This window comes from Mesoplodon densirostris, chromosome 6, assembly GCF_025265405.1.
Source record: "Mesoplodon densirostris isolate mMesDen1 chromosome 6, mMesDen1 primary haplotype, whole genome shotgun sequence".
Taxonomy (NCBI): Eukaryota; Metazoa; Chordata; class Mammalia; order Artiodactyla; family Ziphiidae; genus Mesoplodon; species Mesoplodon densirostris.
The window spans coordinates 126,911,580-126,936,369 of record NC_082666.1 but is presented as its reverse complement, the minus strand read 5'-3'; the positions used below and the strand labels follow the sequence as shown (position 1 = coordinate 126,936,369).

At 39.8% G+C, this 24,790-nt stretch overlaps 1 protein-coding gene and 1 non-coding gene across 2 annotated transcripts in view; both read left to right on the top strand.

Annotated features, from left to right (window-relative positions):
- The window catches only part of XKR6 (XK related 6), a 273,545-nt gene that overhangs the window by 55,557 nt on the left and 193,198 nt on the right, over positions 1-24,790 (top strand). The gene's annotated exons all lie outside the window — the stretch shown is intronic.
- Positions 23,017-23,123, top strand: LOC132492849 (U6 spliceosomal RNA). The gene has a single exon (XR_009532904.1). It is a non-coding gene; the product is annotated as a U6 spliceosomal RNA (small nuclear RNA).

The window sequence follows — 24,790 nt, the reverse complement described above, 5'->3', positions numbered from 1 at the left end:
TGTGCACTGACTGCAGCAGTAGGTGGCTGAGGTTACGGGCAGAAGGGGTGACTGGAGCCCCGGCCTTGAAAGGCCCGATGGCTGGGATGGGTTATCAGTGTGGGCGTTGAAACCCCTGACAGAGATCACAGGAGTCCTTTGGCTTTTATCTCAAGAAGGTGAGGAAACGTTCACTCACGGGTGCTGGGCTCCCTGCGCTCTTCGTGCTTCAGACGGTCTGTGGCCCTTAGTTTTGGAGGAACTCCTGGAAAGGTTTTCATGTTCTCGGTCATAGTTTCTTCTTGGAACTAGAGAGGTGCTGCTCTGCTGCCTTCTCCCGTGGGATGTGGCTGCGGGAAAGTCTGAGGCCAGCCTGATTTCTCTTCCTCCTGGTGGGGATTGCTTTTTCTGCCGGCATGCTTGAAGAAGTCTTCAGTTATAGCCTGTCTTTTCCTTTCTTTTGAGTTGAGAGCAGTGTATGTGAAAGAAGACGAAATGCAGCTGTGTTAGGTAATTCACCTGTGAGCCCCCTTAATTAAATCTTAAAGTGACTAGAACTCTTGTGTTTCTGAATATTTATTCCTTTACTTGTACGAGGCTCCTGGGCATCGGCAGAGATCAGAAGAACTGTTCTAGGTGTGGGCTGTGTCTTCCTGCGGTCACTCAGCTCTCCAGGCCTCCTGTTGGATGGGCTCTGATTGTGACCTGAAGCCCAGACTGGCCGTGAACCAACAATTGTATTTCAACCAAGTACAATCAACATGATTCCATTCTAGAATTAATCCCTTCAGTCTGTCTAATAGGGCTCCCCAGTGTTAGAATCCGATTTTTGTCTAACAGTAAGACCTTTGGTTCGTTGCACACCTTCTGAAATTGCACTCAATTGGGTTTAGAATCTAGGAGGACTTAGGACCCTAGAATTTCTTTCGGGGCTGAGGGGCGGCAGGGTATAGTGGATGGAGCATGGGCTCTGAAGTCAGCCCCACCTGAGGTCAAGCTGCAGAGGTGTCTCTGATTAATTTGATTCAGCACAGGTTGCTTGGCATAATGGGATAGTGCTTGGATGTTATGAAGAATGCAGATAATATTTGTAAGCTATGTTGCACGGTACCTGCCATAGAGTTGGTTAAGTGATCATAGTTTTTATCAGTATTTTGTTAATTTGTGTAGCTGTTGCATATTGAGTTTTAAGAACATTTAAATTTGGACACGTTAAATCTAGTTAGTGCTACTTCTAGATGGCTAGTCTTATATGTTGATTAGTGTTTTTCCTTGATGTAAGCAAATGACTGTAGTCACACTCTAGTTTGTTAACCTGTGTTAATTGGGATTAAACTTTGAGATGGCATAATAGTTGGCCAACTCCCTGTTTTATCTCCTGCGCACTTGGGGCTCTTAAGCTTATGGGTTTAGGAAAGTGGCCTCTTTTATCTCAGGTAATCTTTCTTCAGCCCCTCTCACAATAGCAACGCTCTCAAGCTCGTTTTGAGCACAGTGTTAAATCATTGACTGGGGCACTGGGGATAATCTTAAGTATGATTCTTGACAAGTTAGGTCATCATAGAAGCCAAAGGAGGACAGTTTGCTGGTGTGTCTTGACTTGGATCCTCTTCTGTCCATCCTTATAAGACTAGCTCTTCAAAATATTTCTAGCTGCCTCCCTGAGACCTGTATTCATCGTTGGCCTCCCAGCCTGAGCATATCCCCTATTGGTCCCAATAGAAAAGATGGTTAATTTTTTATGCCTAGCACTTTACAAAGTATTTTTATTGTCATTATCTCAGTTAATCCTCACAACAGTCCAGTGAAGGATCTTCCTTTTACACATGAAAAGAAACCCCAGAAGTCTGCAGAGTTGAAGAGACTTGCTCCAGACCATGTGGTTTAGTGAAATGACCCAACTCACCCACATACAGTGGTGTTGACACAAGGTTTTGTGTTGTCCTAAACTGCCTGAGTGGGATTCTGTTTCAAATAGTATAAAATGAAATCCTGTGTATGGGGTGGTTTTTTTTGGGGGGGACGGGTGAAATTCACATAACATAAAATTAAGCATTTCAGAGAGAACCATTCAGCAGCATGTAGTATGTTCACAGTGTAGGGCAGCCATTGCCACTACCCAGTTCCAAAGCATTTCCATGGCCCTAAAAGAAAACCTGTACCTGTGAGTCATCACGCCCTATTTTCCCTTCCCCCAGCCCCTGGCAGCCCCCAATTTACATTCTGTATCTATGAATTTACCTATTTTGAATATCTTATACAAACGTGATCTTTGTGTTTGGTTTCTTTCACTTAGCATAATGTTCTCAGGGCTCATCCACATGTAGCATTGTATCAGTACTTCATTCCTTTTTATACCTGAATTATATTCCATTGTATGGAGTTACTACATTTTATTTAACCATTTATCTGTTGATGGACAGTTGGGCTATTTCCACCTTTTGGCTGTTGTAAATAGCACTGCTGTGAACATGCATGTACATATTTCTATTCTGTTTCACAGCACTTCATGCTCCTAGGTATTTACCCAGGGAAACCATATGTCCTTGAAAAGAGTTGTATAGGAATGTTTATAACAGCTTTATTCATAATAGCCCAAAATTGGAAGTATTCCAAATCTTGATTGGGGTCTTGGTTATATAGTGGATATACTCATTGAACTGAAACCTAAGATCTGTTTAATTTCACTATACATGAATTTCACTTTATTTTTAAAGAGAAAGAGAATAGGGCAACTCATGAACCTTATTAGAAAAAGAAAATTCTGGCTGCTGTATTGTTTTAGTCTGTTTGGGCTGTTGTAATAAAGTACCACAGACTGGGTGGCTTCTGAACAACAGAAATTTGGTTCTTACAGTTCCGGAGGCTGGAAGTCCAAGATCAGGGCGCCGGCATGGTTGCGTTTTGATGAGGATCCTCTTCCTGGTTCATAGTGGGAGCTTTTCCCTTGTGTCCTCACGTGATGGAAGGGGTGAGGGAGCTTCCTGAGGTCTTCTTTTATAAGAGCACTAATCCCCTTCCTGAGGGTCCCACCCTCAGGACCTCATCGCTTCCCAAGGGCCCCATCTACTAATACTGTCACCTTTGAGGGTTAGGATTTCAACATAATGAGTTCTGGGGAGACACAAACATTTAGACCATAGCATATATTAATATAGGGGGATAAGGGTGGAAGCAGATCAGTTAGCAGTATGGCTTGGCTCAAGATGGTATCAATGGAGCTGGTAAGTAAGTGTTCAGATTCTAGGTCTATTTTGAAGGTAGAGCTAATTGGGTCTGCTGATGGATACGATGGTGGATTTGAGGAGAAGAAAGTTGTCAGGGGTGATGCTAAGGTTTTGGATGAGATGGAGTTGCCGTACACTGAGCTGAGGGAGACTGAGGAGCAGGCTTATCGGGAAATCAGGGATTTGGTTGGGGACATGCAGAGGCGCCTGCCTGACATCTAAGAGAAGGGGTGGAATAGGCAGTTGTGATCTAGGAGGTGGCAGTTCAGGGCTCTGATCTAGGGTGGAATGTAAAATTTGGAGTTTTCAGCACAGATGGTGATTCAAGTCCTGAGACTGAAGGACTTTCCCAAAGGAGTAAATGTAGACAGTGAAACCTGAGAACTGAACCCTGAGGCACTTTTAACTTTTAGGGTTAGGGAGACCGAGAGGAATCCAGCAAAGGGCAGTGAGAAGGCCTGGCCAGTAGGGTGGAAGGAAAACCAGAATACTATGGTGTCTTGAAAGTCAAGTGTGGAAAGTGTTTCATGGAAAAAGATTCATCATCTTGGCTAAATAATATGAGGACCAAGAATTGACTGTTAAATTTAGTCGTGCAAAGATGACTGATGACCTTGATGAGAAGTTCCTGCGGTATGTTAAGGGTGAGCACCTGGTGTGTGAGCTCTGGAGAAGATGGGAGGAAGGTGATTGGAGGCGGTGCGTGTAATGGGGAAAATTGCAGCCTGTTTGTGTGCTTATAGAAATGATCCACAGAGAGGAAACATTTGATGAAGCAGGAGAGAGGGGAGCTAGAGCTAGAGCTGCAGCGTCAAGTTGGTAAGAGAAGGGAAGCGGTCAAAGGCTGAAGTGAAGAAATGGCAATGAACCCAGACCAGCGGGAGGGAGAGGAGAGTAAGTATATGGGCAAGCCGCAAGTCAGTGGGTAGAGGATGAGGGGAGATGGGTCTGTTGGTTTCTGTTTGCTGAGCGAAACAGGAAGCAACAGCTATCAGCAGAGAGTGAGGAAAGGTTTTCAGGGTTGCAGAGAGGGAGGGTGTGAAACAATTACCTGGGAAAGTGGTGTCCGTGGATTAAGGAAATGTAGTTTGATTAAGGGGGCCATTTGGAGTTAGTGGTGGAGGTTTTTCTCCTACCATGTTCAGCTGTTCTTGGACTGGCATGAAGTAGGCAGAAAGTTGGGTATTAGTTGGGTTTTTGCTAGTTGGGGTACCATTGAGATGAGAGAGGGGAGGGGCAAGAGTATTCAAAGGGAGTGATTACAATGATGGACTATAAGGTCTACACTAGGACGTGAGGATCAGGACAGGGTATGGATAATGAAAAGGTGGTAGGATCAATGCGTTGAAGGATCCATCAGGGTTGAGGAATTGCTGGCGCTGGCCTCTCCAGGAGGAGGTAAGCAACAGTCAGGACCACTGCTGTGGAAGATTCGGTGGTGGGCATAGGGCGCTTGAAATTGAGATGACGGGAATGGTTGCAATTGTTTGGTAATGACGGAGTTTAGGGTATGATTAATAAACTCAGTAGCTTGTTTCCATCCTTTGCATGTTTCCTATTTTTAATAGGAAAAACTCAATAAAGCATTTAGATTCCCTTTTATATATTAACTTCATTCTGGCTAATTTGTCCTGTATTAATTGGTACAGTGTTAGGGCTTTAGTGATTGCTTAACCCATATTTTCTTTTTTCCTCCATTGATAAATCAAAACCGAAATAGAAGAATGCGGTCTCACTTTAGTATGAGCTACGCACGGAAGTAGCCATGTCCTCCTTAGTTAATAGTACTGAAGTTTCAAGATAAATTGAATTTTCCCACCAGATTTAAAATGGCTAGCGTAAAATGGGTGGTCAGACTGCAGTCCAGCAGCTCTGTGGTAGGCAGCATCGTGATCCTCCAATGGTGTCACATCCTAATCCCCAGAAACTGTAAGGGTGTTACCTCACATGGCAGAATGGACTTCACAGATGTGATTAAGTTAAGGATTTGGAGATGGCATGGTTATCCTGGGTTAGCTAAGTGGGGTATGTCATCTAAGGGTGCCCGGCGAGTGGAAGGAGGAGGCTGGAGGGTCAGAGGCAGAGGGATTTGAAGACGCTGCACTGCGGCTGGCTTTGAAGATGGAGGGAGGGGCCGTGAGCCTGCGAGTGCATGTGATGCAGTCTCTAGAAGTTCCCCTAGAGCCTCAGAAGGAGGCGTTGGCCTTGAACTCAATCAGTATGACTCCAGCGTCTATAAAACAGACTAACTTGCAGGCCAGCTGAGCTTGATCATAGCCCGATGGGGTGGGGTACATTATATCTAATAAAGAATTGAGACTCTCAGGAGGGGAGGTAAAGGAGGCAGTTTTTAACACTGTTTATTCAGGTACCAATCAGAGTAGCCGCATCTGCTGCTGCTCAGTTGTACTAGAGCAATAACCCTGTGGTGGAGAGTGACACACAAGACTGTTTACCCTGATGTTTTAAAATATACATTAGATAACTGTTTTTAAATAGATATCTTAGACAATATTATATATATAATATCTATATATAGATGATATATATATTATAAGTATGTATTGGATATATTAGATATTCTTTTGCTTAGATTTCTGTGCTCACGAAACAAATGCTTGATTATAATTTGGCTTCCTGTGCTGCATGTCTACATGGAAAGAGCTCAGTGAGCAGATGATTCAATTATCTGGTTCCCTTTGATTAATATATGGGTTTCCAATATGGTTTGTTTGTGGACAGGCATGGCCAGAGGGCTCTCATTCCTCTTGGTCCCCTTGGCTGCTGTAATTTTCACTTAACATTGCTGAATTGGTATTCTGGTTTTAGTTAGTCTGTTGAAAGTCAGCCGGTCCCTGGGAGATGGCTGTACTTGATACACTTGACGATCATTTTGCTGACCCTGTGAGGATTAGTCTCTGGATCTTGAAAATTCAACAAGCTAATATAACCCCAGAAGGCTTGTGTGAGACATAAGATGTTTTCGCCAGGTGACACAGCCCTGCTTCTTCAAAGCCGAGAGATAAACATGAGTGAGCTTTGCTTAAATCTGAATTTCTGTAACTGAAAACCAGGAAAGAGGCAAACACGTTAGTTTTCAGAATCAAGATAATTGCAACACCTGTATAGGTTGGAAAAATGGGCCAAAAGTAAGGTGAAATATAGCATAACCAAGTGTAGAGTTTTGCACCATATCATTTTTTAAAAAATTCGAAGTGTTGGTTGTAAGAAGATAAAGTTTATTGGAAGCCAGGAGAAGGATGGTACCAGAGAAGCAACATGATGTTAGATGGTGTTGATAGGAGTGTAGTATTAAGCACATGGGAGGTAATTAGCGTGTTGTACTGGTACAAAACATTTTAAGAGGATCCTGGGCATTTTTTGAGGGCGTTGGCAAACTGCAGAGTGATCAAGATGGTGACCGTGTAGATATGAAGTCATATACAGTCAGTCGTCTGTATCTGTGGGTTCTGCATCCACAAATTCAGCCAACCTTGGGTCAAAAATATTAGGAAACCTCCAGAAAGTTCCAAAAAGCAAAACTTGAATTTGCTGCCTACTAGCAACTATTCATATAGCATTTACATTGTATTAGGTATTATGAGTAATCTAGAGATGACTTAAAGTGTATGAGAGGATGTGCGTAGGTTGTATGCAAATACTGTGCCCTTTATATAAGGGACTTGAGCATGTGCTGATTTTGGTATCCATGGAGGAGTAGGGGGGAGGGTCCTGGAACCAATCCCCCATGGATACCGAGGGACAACTGTAGACAGAAATGGGAATATTTAACCTAGAGAAGAAGTTAGGGTTGAGGAGGAGGTGAACATAATAGTGTTTTGCATATGCAGAATTTGTAGTACAGCTAAGGAACAGGGGTTTCTCCAGTTAGATCTAGAGGTTAGAACTAGTGCCAGTAGGTGGACATTAACTGAAAGACACGTTTTTGATGCCATACACCCATCGCAAACGTTGGATCACCTATACATATCCCTGCCATTTCTCCCTCCCTTCCTCCTAAAGGAACCTTGATTTTGTCTCTGTAATCTACCCTCTCTGTAGAGGTTTGTCTTTCAAGACAGGCAGACCCCAGCTTCAGGGGGGCAAATCATGATTAGTCTTAGCCAATCATGATAGACCCCTTTTCCTTACTGGTGACTGGCCAGACGTAGTTCTGGTCAGTAAGATGTGTGCCAGCCGTCTTCAGACACAGGCATTCCTCTCTGATAAAAAGATTCAGCAGGGAAGAAATAATCTTCTTACGCTGGACATTGTTATGTCTGCATGTGAAGCCTGGAATGCTAGGTGCCATCTTGAAACCATAAGGAGAGCTAAACCAGTGAGCTCTAGTGGCAGAGTGAAAAGAAGAATGTAGCCTTTGGTGATACTGAACCACTGAGATAACAAACCTTGGAGAGACATGACCTCAGGACTTCTTATTGAACAATAAAAAACAGATGAGTTAATTAATATATCCTGATATAGCTGATTTTTCCTGAATTGTGTAAGACCAAAATGATGCCCAACAGAGCTGCTCTGAAATGAGAAAGATTATTTTCCAAGGAAGCAGTCTTTTTGTCTTTGGAGATATTTAAGCAAAAGTTGAGTGAACATTTGATAGACTTGGGATTCCAGCACTGGTGAAAATTTGGACTAGTTGACTTTAGCTCCTTCCTAATTAAAAGATTCAGGCTTTACCGTTCTAAACACAAAATAAGGAAGCAATCCGCAGTTCAGACAGAAGTTGGGACTCACTTAGCTTCTCCATTTGGTGCCCTCTTAGCTCTCCTAGCATCTCTGCTGCCCTGAGGGATGAATGTGGAACATTGTTTCTCATCATCCTGGATAGCCCACGATCTGCCGCTTTATATCGACAGCTTCCAGAGGGAAGGAAATAGGACACAATTGTGTTTTAGTGTAAAAGACCTTTTCTGTTGTTTAGATGCACTGATTTATGGAGAGAAGAAAGTATCTCAGAGTAGATATTAGAAGTTTTGTTTTACTGTAGTAAAATCTTTTTAGCTTAGTTTTTTCCTTTTGGAAAATGGACCACTTACTCCAGTGTTTTTAATAGAGGATGTTGCAGAGACACAATGAAATGATAATACAGTGGAAAATAGTGGTAGTGGTGGGCATTTATTAGAAATGTTTTCTGCTATTTGAATAGTTTTTTTTTTTTTTTTTTTGGTGGTACACGGGCCTCTCGCTGTTGTGGCCTCTCCCGTTGCGGAGCACAGGCTCCGGATGCGCAGGCTCAGCAGCCATGGCTGACGGGCCCAGCCGCTCTGCGGCATGTGGGATCCTCCCGGACCGGGGCTCGAACCCGTGCCCCCTGCATCGGCAGGCGGACTCTCAACCACTGTGCCACCAGGGAAGCCCCTGCTATTTGAATAGTTTATAAGTCTTTATTAAATTGAGGCCAAAATAAGTAGCTCATTATTAAATTGATATCCCTGAATTTCAAGATGATAGTGAGAAGCTAAGTGATTTTAAAAACAGAAATGAATACAAATGACTCTACCTGTATTCATTATGGACATTATCAGAAACACTAGAGTTAAGTCCTTCTCAGTGTTTAACTGGGTTGTCTTATTGTATTTTAGAAATAAAGGCAAAAAAAGGTTTTAATTCAGGTTTCAATTTCTAACATGACCCGAAGGTGGTATAGAAAGAGAGGATTGTCCACATATTATCGTGAAGTTTCTTTTTGAACTTAGTTTTTATTTTCTCATGAAGCATGTTTGGCTTATGCTCTCAGGAAAATTAATTAACATCTATGGTTACGTTAAAAAAAATGACAATCTTCTGTTACACATTACCACAACATTTCAGAAGCTATAAGAATGACTCAAGAGTAGACAAGTTTGATTTCTGGAATTGTAACATAACTGGTAGTTTTGGAAGCTTCTCGTTTTTCTCCTCATTTTAGACTTCTGTTTCATTAACTTTCCCAAGACCCACTCTGCTGTTAAAACTTTTTCCTGTCCAACCCTGGATTCCTCCCTCTCCTTGCCTAACAGGATATTTTTGAACCACCGCTAACCCTGGGCACTTAGTCAATAAGGGAAAATTTGTCTGTGGTCTTTTCTGTCCCTCTTTACGTGGCAGATTTCAGGTAAAATATACAGGGCTCTGTCTTCCTGCTCTTGGGCAGCCATATTGATCTTTCTTGGGTATTGATAGACTCCAGATCTTCTTCATTATGCCTTTCACCAAAACATATTAATTCTATGTTTCCTGCCTACTGTGCTCCTGTCTGTTCGGTGGTGATTAATCTCATTTTCAGCCATGAACTGAGTTAATAGATGTTAGCTTGTTAACCCTCCACCCCTTTATTTAAAAGCAAACGGACCTGGGAATGCCTGGAGATGCATTTTGGCCTTGATATGCCCTGTGAATTGTGCCGTGGGCGCCAGTGTCCTCTGTGGGCGCCTGCTGCACTGAGAGGTGGCACTTCTCCTGCCTTTCCCCCACTCTTGCTGCTGGGAGCAGTGCTAGTTGCCCTGCGTCCTGTCTTCAGCTCAATACGTAGGGCTGGCTTCCTGGGCCAGCGACTTGTGCAGTTGAACAGGGCCCTGCACTTGGCTTAATGTTTTCCTGTTGCCATCCTGAAATTCTTAACTTTTTTTTTTATGAGGGCCCTGCATTTTTGTTATGCAGTGGGCCCTGGAAATTATATGACCTTCTCATCAATAAGCTTTGCACTCATTGCCTGCTTTCTCTCCTCCGTTGGCTTCCAGCTTTCCCTGTGGGCTTTCTGTGCTGCCTCGGAGCTTCTGCTCACCCCACTTACTTCACCCCCCACCCCATGTACGACTACCTCACATAAGTGGAATCTGCAGGAAACATAAAGTCTGAATTACCTAGTAACTGTCGAGCTGGTATCTGTCAAGGCTACCTGTTAAGATCCTCACAGCTGTTTGTTTGTTTTTTTTTAACATCTTTATTGGAGTATAATTGCTTTACAGTGGTGTGTTAGTTTCTGCTTTATAACAAAGTGAATCAGCTATACGTACACATATATCCTCATATCTCCTCCCTCTTGTGTCTCCGTCCCACCCTCCCTATCCCACCCTTCTAGGTGGTCACAAAGCACCGAGCTGATCTCCCTGTGCTCTGCAGCTGCTTCCCACTAGGTATCTATTCTGCATTTGGTAGTGTATATATGTCCATGCCACTCTCTCACTTCATCCTAGCTTACGATTCCCCCTCCCGGTGTCCTCAAGTCCATTCTCTACGTCTGCGTCTTTATTCCTGTCCTGCCCCTAGGTTCTTCAGAACCTTTTTTTTTTTCTTTTAGATTCCATATATATGTCTCACAGCTGTTTTAAGGTTAGTCCCCTTGGGATCGACAGTATCATTCCATTATGTTTACATTTTCATTTGGGTCCTTTAAGTCCCTCACTATTAATATTTTTAGCGTTTAGCTATACACATATCGTGTAATACAGTCTGCTTAAACCAGTCTGATTAGAAGAAAACATTTATTCAGAAATACGGAGAGAGGTGACATTATTAAGAATCTGAATACTTGTGAAGAGATCAGGACTCCAAGCTAGTCAGCTGTGTTTGAAGGATTATGTAGTATAATGTATACGAACGTACTTTGTAAACTCTAAATTTTTGCCAAGTGCCGGTTTTCTTAAACATAATTGTTTATCATCCTGTGTACTGTTGATGGGAATGTAAACTAGTAGAGCCACTATGGAAAACGATGTGGTAGTTCATCAGAAAATGAAAAATAAAATTACCATATGATCCAGCGATTCCAATTCTGGGTGTATACCCAAAAGACTTGAAAGAATCTTGGAGAAGTATTTGTACACCCATGTTCATAGTAGTGTTATTCACAGTAGCCAAAAGGCGGAATCAACCAAGTGTCCATTGATAGATGAATGGATAAGCAAAATGTAGTCTATACATATGAATGAATATTATCCAACCTTAAAAAGGAAGGACACAAAAGATAAACACATGAACCTGGAGGACTTTACGCTAAGTGAAAGAAATCAGACACAAAAGGGCAAATACTGTATGATTATGATTCTGCTTACGTGAGGTACCTATAGAGTAGTCAGATTCATAGAGACAGAAAGGAGAATGGTGGGTGTTGGGGGAAGCGGGGAAAGGGGAATGGGCAGTTACTGTTTAAAGGCTGCAGAGTTTCAGACAATATGACGTGAATCGTGGAGATGGATGGCGGTGGCAGCACAACAGTATGAGTCTATACTTACTGCTGCTGAACTGTACACTTAAAAATGGTTAAGATGGTTAAAAAAAACTTAGCTGTAAATTTTATCTCAGGGGAAAAAAGGAAAGTAATAATCCTCATCAAGTTGGGGAGTGAGGAGTGTGTGGAGAAACAAAATGGCAGAATGTTGATAGTTATTGAAAGTGAGTTGAGGGTACATGAGGGTTCATTGCACTAGTCTATTGACTTCATATACATTTGAAATTTTCCGTAGTGAAAATATTTTAAATGGATGCCTGCCATTCAGTTTAGAAGACCCAAATTTATTCATCAGGGGATTCTAGTGGCTGCTGCAACCCTCCATAACGATGGACATTTCCAGTGATGAGAGAGGGATATGGCCAGTGAGGAATGGAACAAATTGTGAGGCTTTCTGACTAGAAGAATGATGTCACTTTTCACAGAGAAGGACATTGAAAGGGGTGTGACTTCAGAGGGCAAGAGTATCTCATAGGAAGTTAAAGTACCTGAGTCCCTCTTATTTGCTTTCCTTTTACTAGAACAGTTACTGACTGAGGCCAGGAAAACACTAAAATTTTTTATTGTGCATTAGTGCTCTTAATAACTGTATACCTTCTTCTTATGAGCCCAGACCGGGCTGTAGTTGTTGCCTGTGTTGTTGGGAATTACAAAAAAAGAATGACACAACTACCTGACACTGTAAAGTTAGTAGTAAAAACGCGAATGGCCTGCACTTCATTGAACGTGGACTTGTCATAGACATCTCTACATTAAGACAGTGTGGTTCTGTTTTCCAACACAGGCACTTTTTTCTATTTCTGTTTCAGGGCCAAACACAGGCACTTTCTTTCCCATCATGGACAGAGTCACCACCCAGTTATAAAATGTTTCAGCTATTAGTCTGATCATTTCTTTTAGATAACGCAATCTCTCTTCGCAGGGCTGAAGCATCTCAAAGAGACAGAAACCTTTTAATCTACTTCTAAGAAAACTAGACATCAGAAAGCAGAAACATTCTGATATGTATACACATTAAATTAAACTTCAAAATGTACAAATCTGGTCTTCTAGCCATTGTAAAACAGAGGATGAAGGAGAGGAGAATGTTTTTTATCATTTACATTTAAATTTTATAGAGTTCTCACTCTTGGTTATAATGTGGGGAATTTGGTACAAGAACAATGAAAGTACGTTTTGTTTGCTTTGTATAGAAAATATCTAATTAAGCTTAATTATATGATGGGCTGATTCTGAGCACAACTCAGATCACTCTGTAGACATAAAGAAAAGCCTTGCAAAGAGGTAACATCTACAGCTCATGGTAAAAGAAGCACACTACTTTCTAAACTAAACAAATCTTACATTTCTTTCTAGATCAGTACCAACAGTTCTAATAGAATGTGGGCAGAACCCTTAAATGTTGAACCTAAGAAATTTGACATCTTGCCCCACCTACCAGAATAAGGTGAAAATACTCGCTGCTTATTTTCATTTACTAGAACATAAGTATGTTGATTTCCTGCTCAAGTCTATAAATGTGGTGGCCATTGACTTTTAGCATTTGCTAAAATTATCAAAAATGAAAGGAATAGCATATTCCACAAAGTTTCAAAATGAATAGCCAATGCATACATACATGTAAAGGGAAACATACACACAGTAACTTGCAGGATATAATGGCTAGTTAGTGTGGGATGGCATCAGCTTGTATTCTTTGCAACAGAGTAATCATACTTTTCAATTAAATGTCTATTTTACCTGGATGTCTAATTTTAATAATTTCAGTATGGGAGAACTAGACCACTGCCATGCACCCAGCTACTGGGGTAAGCACAAATGAATGGCAGTGTAATCTGAACATGTGTTCACAGACTGATCAAATTATATTAGGGCATTTGTTTAAAGGAATTTCTTGCTTGAGTTTGTACCTGTTCCATCACTGTGAGAGAGAATAAGGCATAAGATAAGGCAATTTCAAATATACTACTAATAGGGAACCTTATTAAATATGCTGGCTTCCCTGTACTGTTGTAATTAACTTTCTGTCATTGTGTTTGCTTCCAAGACTGATTTGTCCACTGCGCACATTTTGAATACCTGCTATGTATAAAACATTAAGCTAAATACTGAGAGAAGTGGAAGATACAAAAATCCATGACAGCTTGTGCTTTCAAGCTTAGGATAGAAGTCATTTCAGAAGCTGAACTGTCAGTTGAAGACTGAAAAGGTGCTACATGTTAGGATCACATAGGGAGCCTGTTAAGCGAGTGTGGGAGGAGTAGAAGTCAGGCTGCAAAGAGCTAAGGAGTTAAGGGTGAGAGACGAGCACAGTCCCTGGTGCACTTAGGATAAAGCCACAGCCCTCATCGGGCCACGTGAGACGGCTGGCCTGGCTGGTGCCTGTGGGCTCGCCGTCAGGGTCTGTTGACACACCGCCCTTCTTTCTGGTCCTCCCAAGTCACGGTGTTCTCTGCTGTCCAGCGCTTTCACATATCTGGTTCCCTCTGCCTGGAATGCTACTTCTCTTGTTCTTTGCCTGGCCAGTTTCTGCTCAGCCTTTAGATCTCATGAAATGTCACTCCTTCCAAGAGCCCCCGCCATTGCTGCCGTGTAGGACCACAGACACATAGGCCGTGCGGAGTGGCGGCCCAATCGAAATTAAGTCCCCTAATGATTCTGTTATAGACACCAGTGTTTTTCCTGTGTGTCAGTTAACATTTTGAATCCATAAGTGTATCTGCTTATCTGCGTAATGGAATCGTAAGCTCCCTGAGGGAGGGGCCTTGCTAATTTGTGTCCCCAGGCTCTGGTACATAGTCACTTTTAAGGAAATATATTTGAGTGAATGAACAAATGTAGATCATTCTTCAAATTCGGCATTTTGGCAGTAAAGAAAAAGAGGAAGAAGGACATTCTGAAGTCAGTGATGTGTTCAGGGAAATGGATCCTGCCTCAGTCTCAGGGTCAGGGAATCTGAATGTGTCTGTAGGCAAAAAGAAAGGAACCATTGGAGGGAAAACGGAAGATGTAAATGAAGGATTAAAATTCCACAGGAGCTGTGTGATAGAGGAAGAGTTAGCCTTAGAAAGAAGGTCCCTGTGTACCCTTAGATAGGAGAGAGAGAAGGGTTTGGAAATTGTAATCTATTAGTGAGGACTCAAGTAAAATTATTATTAATCTGCTGATAATTTCCACAACACTTTCAATTATAGTGGCCTAGTATCTAAAGAAAAATGCAGGTTGAAAATGTTCAAAATTGTGTACGTGCCAGTGGTTACGCACCATGGCTCCCAGTGAGAAACGATGCGTCGTGATTGTTAGGCCCATTTGCCGTAAACTTTTGAGGGTGGAGGGCTCCTGCAAGTGCCAGCATCTAGTCGTGCCAGGGTAGACGTGCCTCCTTGACCTGCTGAATAATTCAGGGATTCTGCCTCTGGTTAGTGCTGATTTGGAATAAATGTGAAAAGGATTATAGAGTTAAGACCATTTTTAAATGGACAAATATTTTTTTTAGCATTGTTTGTTTCTCCTACCTAGGAGGCTGATTTTCTTCAGTGATGTTTTACTGGGAAGCCTGACCAGTTTCATGTATTGCTTATAATAGTGGGTATCACATAATATAGCAAGACTGTGATTTGTTTAAAAAATAATTAATTAATTGATTTATTATTGGCTGCGTTAGGTCTTCATTGCTGCGCGTGGGCTTTCTCTAGTTGCGGTGAGCAGGGGCTACTCTTCGTTGTGGTGTGCGGGCTTCTCATTGCGGTGGCTTCCCTTGTTGTGGAGCATGGGCTCTAGGCCCGTGGGCTTCGATAGTTGTGGCACGCGGGCTCAGTAGCGGCGGCTCGGGGCTCTAGAGCGCACGTTCAGTAGTTGGGGCTCACGGGCTTAGTTGTTCCGCGGCATGTGGGATCTTCCCGGACCAGGGCTCAAACCCGTGTCCCCTGCATTGGCAGGCGGATTCTTAACCAGTACACCACCAGCGAAGTCCCAAGACTGTAATTTTGAAGGAGCTGGGTTTGGAGTCTAAGATCACTGGAGAAGTCCAAAGCAACAACACACTTTTACTGGACTGGCGCCGGCTCTCGGATGGAGGGTATGGTAAACAATCAACGACTGACTTTGAGGCACACGCACACTGAGATATTGGATAGCCCATTAGGTCCTTAAAAGTAAACTCAAAACCTTGCCACCTGCCCCTGGTATATAGGAGTCAGGAGTGAAAGTGTACTTTGCCTGCCAGAATGTGGTGTGCAGATTTAAGAACATTAGAAGAAGCAAGCGATGGCCAGCTTCAAGAAGCACGGTGCCCAGGACCATGTTGACAGTTTATATCAGGAGTGACAGCTGAGTGCCTCTGTGGTCCTCAACAGTTCTCACATTCACAGGGTGGCTCGCAAGACGTGACTCAAGGCTATAAATTCTTTTCCATTTTGAGAAATCAATCCATAGTCTTGAAATGCTGAAATAAGAAGCATCCTTGAAAAACATTGTAATTATTACATATATAACAAAAATTACTTTATAAGTAGACAGTCCTTCTCCCTATTCTTATATGGTTTAAGAGTTTCTTAGATAGCTTTTCATAATTTTCGTGTTTTTCCCTTTCTTACTCATAGTGCACGCCTTTTAAAAATTATTTTTGAAATGAAAGACATTGTATTTCTGTTCAGCAATGTCATTTATGCACTTAGTAATACAGGTATTCCCCAGTTTTCAAAAGTTCGCTTTATGCCACTTCGTTTTTAAGAAAGTTCTACTTTAGTGCCTGTTTTCACTAACCAGAAGAATTCTGAGGAAGATTTTTGCTTTTATGAAAAAAGACAAAAAGCAAAATAGGGTTCAGTGTCTTTTCCAGCTAGCTGTGACAGAAGCAATGCACACCCAAAGCAGGTAAAACGGCCCCACTGAGCTCCTTCCCCAGGAACCGCACTCAGCATCCAGCCACCATAGCTTTGAAATGTGTGAGCATCTGTGCTTTATCTCGATTTATTTTGTGCATCCATTAGCAAGATTGCCTTTGCTTTATGCCATTTTGGCATATGAAGGGTTTCATAGGAACACTGTCCTTTCAGATAGTGGGTGAAGCCTGTATATCTAGGACACCTCCCCACAGCTATATGAGATGACATATTTTTTTCAAAACAGCTTCCTTTTGACTGACGTTAGGATTGTTTTCCAGATTTTTTCTTTCATTTTTTTGTGTATTAATATTACTGGTGTAGTATTGTCATTATAAATAGTCTCCCTATACAAATAATTTTGCTTACATGAAAGAAGAAGTATAAAGGATCCTAGTCCCAGAAGTCAAATTTGTGGGTTAAGAGCATGTGGGTTTCTACATTTCTATAGATATTGCCATTGTTCCACAAAAATTGAGCACCAGTTTACACCTCTCCCAAAGGTAAATTTGAGCACTGCACCCCCCAGATTCCTGATAATCATTCTTCATCTGTTAGTGTATTTTAATTTACATTTCTTAAGTTTTGAGTGAATTTGAAGGTATTTTCATTTTTATTTCTCAGTGAATTGTCTATAATCATTGCCCATTTTCCAGTGGATTGTCTTTTTCTTAGCAATTTGTAAAAACTGTGGATATTAATATTTGATGCAAATATTTACCTTGGTTTATTGTTTGTTTTTGTTTATAATTGATTTTTTGTTTGGTTTGTCTTTTGTAAAATCAATTGGAACTTGTTTTTGACTTCTAGTTTTTTTAAAATCATAAAGTCCTTCCTGTGTTTCAAAATATATTAAAAAATTGTTTTTATGTATTTTTATAGTCTCATGTTTTAACTTTAAATGTGGTATACCCAGAATTTGTTTTGGCTTAAGGAATGAAGGTAAAGATTTGGCCTTAAGTTTTCCAAATGGCTAGAGTTTGTCTCAGTGTCATTTTTTGGAGCATTTTCCCTTCTTCCTATAGAATCCTTGAATTTGAGATTTTCTGACTGATAAATGTATTTATAGTAACATCTAAACTAAGGGACTGATTTTCATGAGAATGTATTTTACATTGGATGCTCTTGAACAGATAAGCGTTGTTTTTAAAGAAGTTTGATTCTATGATTTGTTGAAATTTATTTTTTTTAATAAATTTATTTTATTTATTTATTTTGGCTGCATTGTGTCTTCGTTGCTGTGTGTGGGCTTTCCCTAGTTGTGGCGAGCAGGGTCTGCTCTTCGTTGCGGTGCGCAGACTTCTCATTGCAGTGGTTTCTCTTGTTGCAGAGCATGGGCTCTAGGCGAGGGCTTTAGTAGTTGTGGTGCACGGGCTCAGTCGTTGTGGTTTGCGGGCTCTAGAGTGCAGGCTCAGTAGTTGTGGCGCACGGGCTTAGTTGCTCCATGCATGTGGCATCTTCCTGGACCAGGGCTCGAACCTGTGTCCCCTGCATTGTCAGGTGGATTCTTAACCACTATGCCACACCAGGGAAGCCCTGTTGAAATTTATAATTAACTTACTGGCACTCATTGATTTTATTAAATGGGAGACCTCAATATATCAGTCTTGAAGTGACAAATGGAGTTTTATGATTAATATAACAAGACTGAGTATAAAATTACTTGCCTTAATAAGCAATAAAGCATGTCTTCTGAGTATTTAAATCTCACTAGTGTATCATTAAAGGTCTTGACCAAAGTGAGAGTAGTGAAAATTGTGGAATTCAAAGAATAGGGTCAAATATTTGTTGTTGTTGCATTATCTGGGTTAGATGGATTAGTTCAGGGAATATGATAGAACTGTAACTTGTATAACAAAACATACTGTGATTGAAGCAAAGGGGGGAAATGAAACTGTGAACATAGTATGGACGAGGATAAAAGTTACTTAAGGGAAAGATCTGAGTTTTGGAGAGGCAGCTACTTTTCGTTTTTTGCCAAAGAATGCTAGCAAATATGAATTGAGAAGAACTGTGGGTTCTCTTTGTTGATGTAAGACACAGATTTGGAATTTACAGATAAGTGAATGTTTAAGGCTTATAGCAAAAGTGTATCTATCAATCATTTATGTCTTCTTTGAAATTTATTGCAACTGAAAAAAGCAGGGATCTATGACATACATGATACATTGACTGTTTACAAATCAGACCAGCATGCAGTTCTCCTTGATGAAGATTTGAATGCATCACAATATAAAACTTATAGAATCATCTTATGAACATCAGTGGGAAATGAACTTCAGAGCTTATTGATTTTGTTTTTAATATTTTCACTTGAGGCAAGCCATAGCCTAAACCTAGATATGACTAGACAGTTCTTTTCTTCTTTATTCTAAATATTTAAGTGTAAATTACAGTTTATTCCTCTAAAGTGTGGTTCTGAGACCTAGAAACTTCAGAGTCAAACCGTTTAACTTTGTACCAGTTGTCCAGATATTAAATTTAGTTGGAATTCACATGAAAAATGAAGGAAGATAAGCTAACTCAGACGTGTCTATAGACCCTTGATTTAAGACAAACATAGAGCTTAAATTGAATCGTGTATATATTTTGATATTTTTTGGTAATGTACCGTATTCCTACACAAAGAATTTCATTGGTATAGATCAAGCAGAGAAATGAAAAACATTGAACAATGTTAGTATAGACTCTAGTGGTAACTTATGTATTTTATTTAATTTAATGGGTATGTATGAATGGTATAAAAAATTTATGAGATATTTGTCTTCATTACACTATAGTTAAGGCCAACTCTTTAAGTAACTTTGGCAGCAGAATTTCTGATTTTAAATTGTGGCTTCAGGTGAATGAAATACTCTTCTATTAAGTGCTTTTAAAGTTTCTTGGCTGACATAACCTTACAAAATAGTCTGAGATGTTTATACTTGGGGTTGAAACCACCAGTGCTCTCCAAATGAAGGATAATTAATTTTCAGGATTGATGTAGGGTTTTGAAAACACAAGCCTCACGTGGAAAGAGACCAGCTGGTGACGGGCGTTCACTTGCAGCGTGAGCGTTGGGCTTCTGAGTGGGTTCTGTTTCCAGTTCTACAGCCTCATTCAGCTGTCGTGTGATACATACCCATCTCCTCCTCTCATGGAAACAGCAATCCTTATTTTCTGTCCCCTTAGCATTATAGCCCAGACCCGAGACAAAAAGTTAGGAAATAAAAGGCTAGGACCCCACTCGCTGAAGTTTGGAATCATCTTTCATATTCAGCATTTGACTTCCAGTGCTTCGAAACATTCCCTATTTGTGGAATGAGTGAACGCTCACTTTGTAGAAACAGGTTAATTGTCACTTACTACTAGCGTTACTGTTGGAACTAGGAGTTCTAAATACACAGAACTGTGTTTCTTAGGGCCAGATCATTGTTCTGGTTCAGCGTTACGCTTCACTTTCTTGCCTTGGTTTATGTGCGTAAAGAAGTGCTAAGCTGCTGTCTAACATCCTTAGCTTCATTCATGATATTGTTACATTTAACTCTGTAAGAAATAAATAAATGTTTCATAGTCTCAGGAGATGAATAAAATATTACTCTGGCTTTGTTGAACCACCTTGGAATTAAATTGTCATTATTGTTATACCCAGCAAGCTGACAGGGTAAGAAGAGCACACTTTCTAAATAAGGTTGTGGTACTCTGGATGGAAATGTGTACATTTTCATTTTTCTGAGATGAATAATGCCTTCTAATATTTTACATTTTAGTGTCATGTTCGAGGTTTCATTTCATGACCATTTGTTCATTCACATGTATTTTTATTTTTAGCTCTAAGCGAAAGACATGAGGCCTAAGACTGAAATGAGGTTGTTTTGAGGCCATCTGATTTCTGGCTAGAAGGTGTACGATCGCCTCGTCCTGAAACCACTGCAGACAGAAGGGTAATGGCAAAGCCTGAGGCAAAGAGAGGCCTTCATGTGTTTCCGTGTCTCCTCTCCTACCCCAGTTCCTTTCTTTTTAAGCTTAAAATTTTAAGTTGTGAACAAAAGGTATTAAACAACATGCTGCCATTCTAACTAAACGGGTTCAAGTATTTAATAACAAAAGGATTAATTATATAAAACTACATATTAATTAAACCTTTTAGAGTTGTTTAAACATAACTTTTAAAAAAATGAGCTCTTGTGAGCTACTTAAGTAGCAAGAAAATATTTATTATACGAAAGCACCTGAGCCCATTAGGTATTTGCAGATTGAAATAATGTTTTTCCTTTGAAAACCAATACAGCTTGCTCTTAACAGGGACTACGGGCTTAATAAGGTTTTCAGAGTAGGAAGTAAGGATTCTTGCCACAGCTTTGCTTTTCTGTCATAAAGAATTTTGATGTTTTCTGTATGTGTGTGTTTTTTGCTTTTTATTTTTTATTTATTTTTATTTTTATTTTTATTTTTTTTCTTTTTGCGGTATGCGGGCCTCTCACTGTTGTGGCCTCTCCCGTTGCGGAGCACAGGCTCCGGATGCGCAGGCCCAGCGGCCATGGCTCACGGGCCCAGCCGCTCTGCGGCATATGGGATCCTCCCAGACCGGGGCACGAACCCGTATCCCCTGCATCGGCAGGCGGACTCTCAACCACTGCGCCACCAGGGAGGCCCTGCTTTTTATTTTTTAAAAGGTAAAGTGCCCATTAAGAATGTTAGTTGTTTCAGTTAAACTCTGCTCTAATTATTATAGGTATCTTAGTTCAAAATATATTTTATAGTTGAAGATAACAGCACTCTATTATAGTAAAACATTTTTCAGGGAGTGTAGTGGCTCTCTTTATTAAGTTTATTCCAACGGACCATGTCCTGTTAAATGTGTTGATATAGCGGTGCTGATAAGGCAATCACTATCCTTCCACGCCCCCAGAATAGAATTTCAGTAGATTCTTTGCTCAGGTTCAAATTTTATACTAAGCCACTTTTTCAGAGGAAGTGGCTCTTCTTATTATTTCATTTCCTGTGCTACATGTAACAGCATTAATAGCAAAAATAATATTATAAATGTCTTATATTTAGTCTAAATTATACATCAGTTTGTTTAATTGATGAGGTGCTGAGAAAATGAAATTGTCATCCTATTCCAGAGAGTAATGCAGAGGGCAAATTCTAAGGAACTGACAACAATACGAATTATTATTATTTTTTTAAGTCATGCTTATTTTCATGTTCTCTTCTACAGGCTCAGTTGTAATATAGTTCTAAACATCACCTCATTTCCTTACAAACAGTGTTTTCTTAAAAACAGTATTACAAATAGTATTTTACTGACCGTATTCTCAGATGTTGAGAGTGACTTAAAATTTATAAAATATATTCTTCTTATTCATATATGTGACTTTCTGTGATAATAGACTTATTCACATGTTATGTAAATCCAGGCACTGTTTTGGTCGACCAGAGTGCAATGACTATATATCTGTGACCTCAATTTATACTTAGATAATTCAGCGTAGCCTTGTTCTAAAGAAAAGCAATGTACAATAGGTTGTTTCCTTGTTTTATCTTATCTCTTAATTTGTTGTTTTACTCTTCTTCTGGAAATGTGAACTCTGAACTCCTGATTTTCTACGGAAAAATTAAATAGGCTGGTCTAAATAGCATGGTTTTTTTAAGGCTGTAGTTAGAAGAATTGTTCATATAGTTCATTTTTGTGTATTAACGTTTTAATGAGAATTACTGATTATTTTTATTTTTAGAAATTCTCATTTCTTGTATTTTCCCAAACAAAATTGTTTTTCTTTTTCAAATAAAGCCTATCTAGATTGACCCTTTTTGATGTTACAAGAACTTTGAAGATCATCTTTCTTATTTCATGTGCTAAAAGTTAATGTAATAGAAGCACAAAGACTATAACCATTACTAACTGGCTAAAAGATAGTTTCTAAAGGTATGAATTACATAAGAATGAAATCAGTAATTTCATTTATGCATCTGAATGTCTGTTACCTTAATGGTAGCTTTTCAAAGAAAATAAAGACAAATCTAATACCACTTTAAAGCCTGAAGCTGTAAATATGAAGATATTTTGACCCAGTAAATATTTAAATAGGTAATGTGTATGGTTTAATATTTATTTTGTTAAAGTAAACTGCCTTGTTATTAAGCAAAACTTTAATAGACTTAAAAGTGTATAACTGTAAATGAGAAAAAAATTAACTTTAAAATGTTTTGAAAATTATAAAAGTAAATATTGACCTTTTCTAAGAAAGTCTTTTCCTTTTGACATTGTTTAATTTTTTTTCCTTTTTGTTTTTTAGGTTTGCAATTTTTTTTGGTGATGGCATGTTCAGAATCTTGGATCCCTAAGTTGAATATGTTGGAAATATTTAGGAACTCTGGAAATTGTTGTTTTTGTATATATAATGACTTTCTAGGTGAACCAATAGATTTAATAAAAAGTATATAAAAGAATAGGCATTATAATTTTGTATTTCTAAGTTAGCATGCATGTCTCAAATTCTCAGCTATCATTATTAGCGTCATACTCTGGAGACAGTTATCTTTTGAAGATTTGGGGGCTCTCATGGACCTCATATTTTCCCAGGCAGTTTGTGTAATCCTCCCATGCCAATTTGGTCAGCTTCTTTGCCTGCCTACCTTGTAGTGTAGCTTACTTAGATCAGTGGTAGTTCTTGATCAGGAGGAGAGAGAAGATAAAATAATCATCAGGTGAGTGCTCGCGTCGGCAGCACATATACTAAGATTCGAACAATACAGAGAAGATTAGCATGGCCCCTGTGCAAGGATGACATGCAAATCTGTGAAGCGTTCCATATTTTTTTATTAATTAAAAAAGCAAATCATCAGGTGACAGTCCTAAAGGTAGTAATTCCAAAACTTCAACCTGGAAATAGCCTCAACATGGTCTATATCAGAATATGCAAATCCTATCCGATATATCCAAATACATTTGTGGCAAAATGCTGCCAATTTTCAAGTTAGATATTATTATGTGGGATGGAAGTGCCAATGAGGAGGGAAAGGAGCTGCTCAGTTTCACCTCCTCCTCTCTCCCTGTTGTAGAGTGAATAAATTTGGAGAGGAAAATGCCAAGAGGCAGACTGTGAATGAAAAGGAGAAGGAACAAAACCTGACTTTCCAAGAAGGACTATTTCCCTTAAAAAATTGAAAATTGCCTATATTCTATGTACACTGTTCAAAAACTATAGGCTCCTTTCATGTAGACCCAGAATGTGAACTAGGTCATTCTTGACCCTCGAAATGGGTGGAGATGTATTTGATAGGAGAATCAGTGCTTGGGTGACTGGAGTTCCATTACTGGTGGTTATCTTCTCTGGCCTGTTCCTGCTGGGATTAGGAACTTGAGGAACATTCTGGGTGGGTAGTTATTTTGATGGTCAAATATGATTGCCTCCCTATCCTTTTGAACCAAAACTGGAGAAAGATTGATTTTTTTTAAGACATTATTCAGAGCAACTTGAAAAAGGATTAAAGAGAAAGGATAAGTAGAATTCAGGGAACTATAGAGATTGAGTGGTAGCTCAGTAGGATGTTAATTGTTTGTTTATTGCAAGTTTTATTATTGGTAGATCAGTAATACAGAAATTGGTGTAGAACAGAAGTTTTCATAATATTTCTATTAGAAGGCGTTTAGAAGCTAAATAAACTACACTGTAACCGCACCCTCCCCCCGCCTCCCTTGCTTTGCTTGGTTAAAGAGGAATTGGCTGACATATATTTAATAAATGGCACAATGAAAACATCAGGTAGATTTTTTAAAAATCAAGTTATATTTTAATCTAAGTGTGTTGCCTATTTAGCTGCTTTCCCATTACAACTGGCTTTTAAAAAACTCTTTTTCTGTGATACTTTTGTCAATAGAGGTGTTTCCTCTTAGCCAATTCTAGCCACAGTATTGACCGGGCCTAGGCATTTGATATACCCTAAAGGAATTAGGCAGGAAAAAACTTGGTCCCTACTGGAATGAATATTTTAAAGACCTTCTTAGATTCTGTGAACACTGTGAGTACAAATGAAAGAGACCCAGGAGAGGGGAAAACTTAAGAGCCTAAGAATAAAAATGATGGTGGGGATGGGGGCGGGGTGGTAAGCTCTTATATAACTAAGCTAATGTGCACTAAGGGCAGGGAATTAGTTTCCTGGAGGTTATGAGGTAGCCTGTGAAACCCCTTGGACAGGAGGCATTCCGATTTAATTTGGGTACTTCACCCTGGCATGCCGCAGTATTTTAAGGATAGTGGCAGGTGATCTTGGGAAATATCGGTGCATTTCCTAACAATGAGTTTGATTTTATTCTGTTATGTTATGAATGGGCATGTAGCTCAAAGATTAGCTTAATTCAAAATAAATATCTTAAATATTAGAGAAAATATTATAAAAATGGGTCTTTCGTCCCTGCTGTATAACTTTAGAAAATAATGCAGAATACTGAACATAGTAGAGAATTGATGGCATGAATATAATCA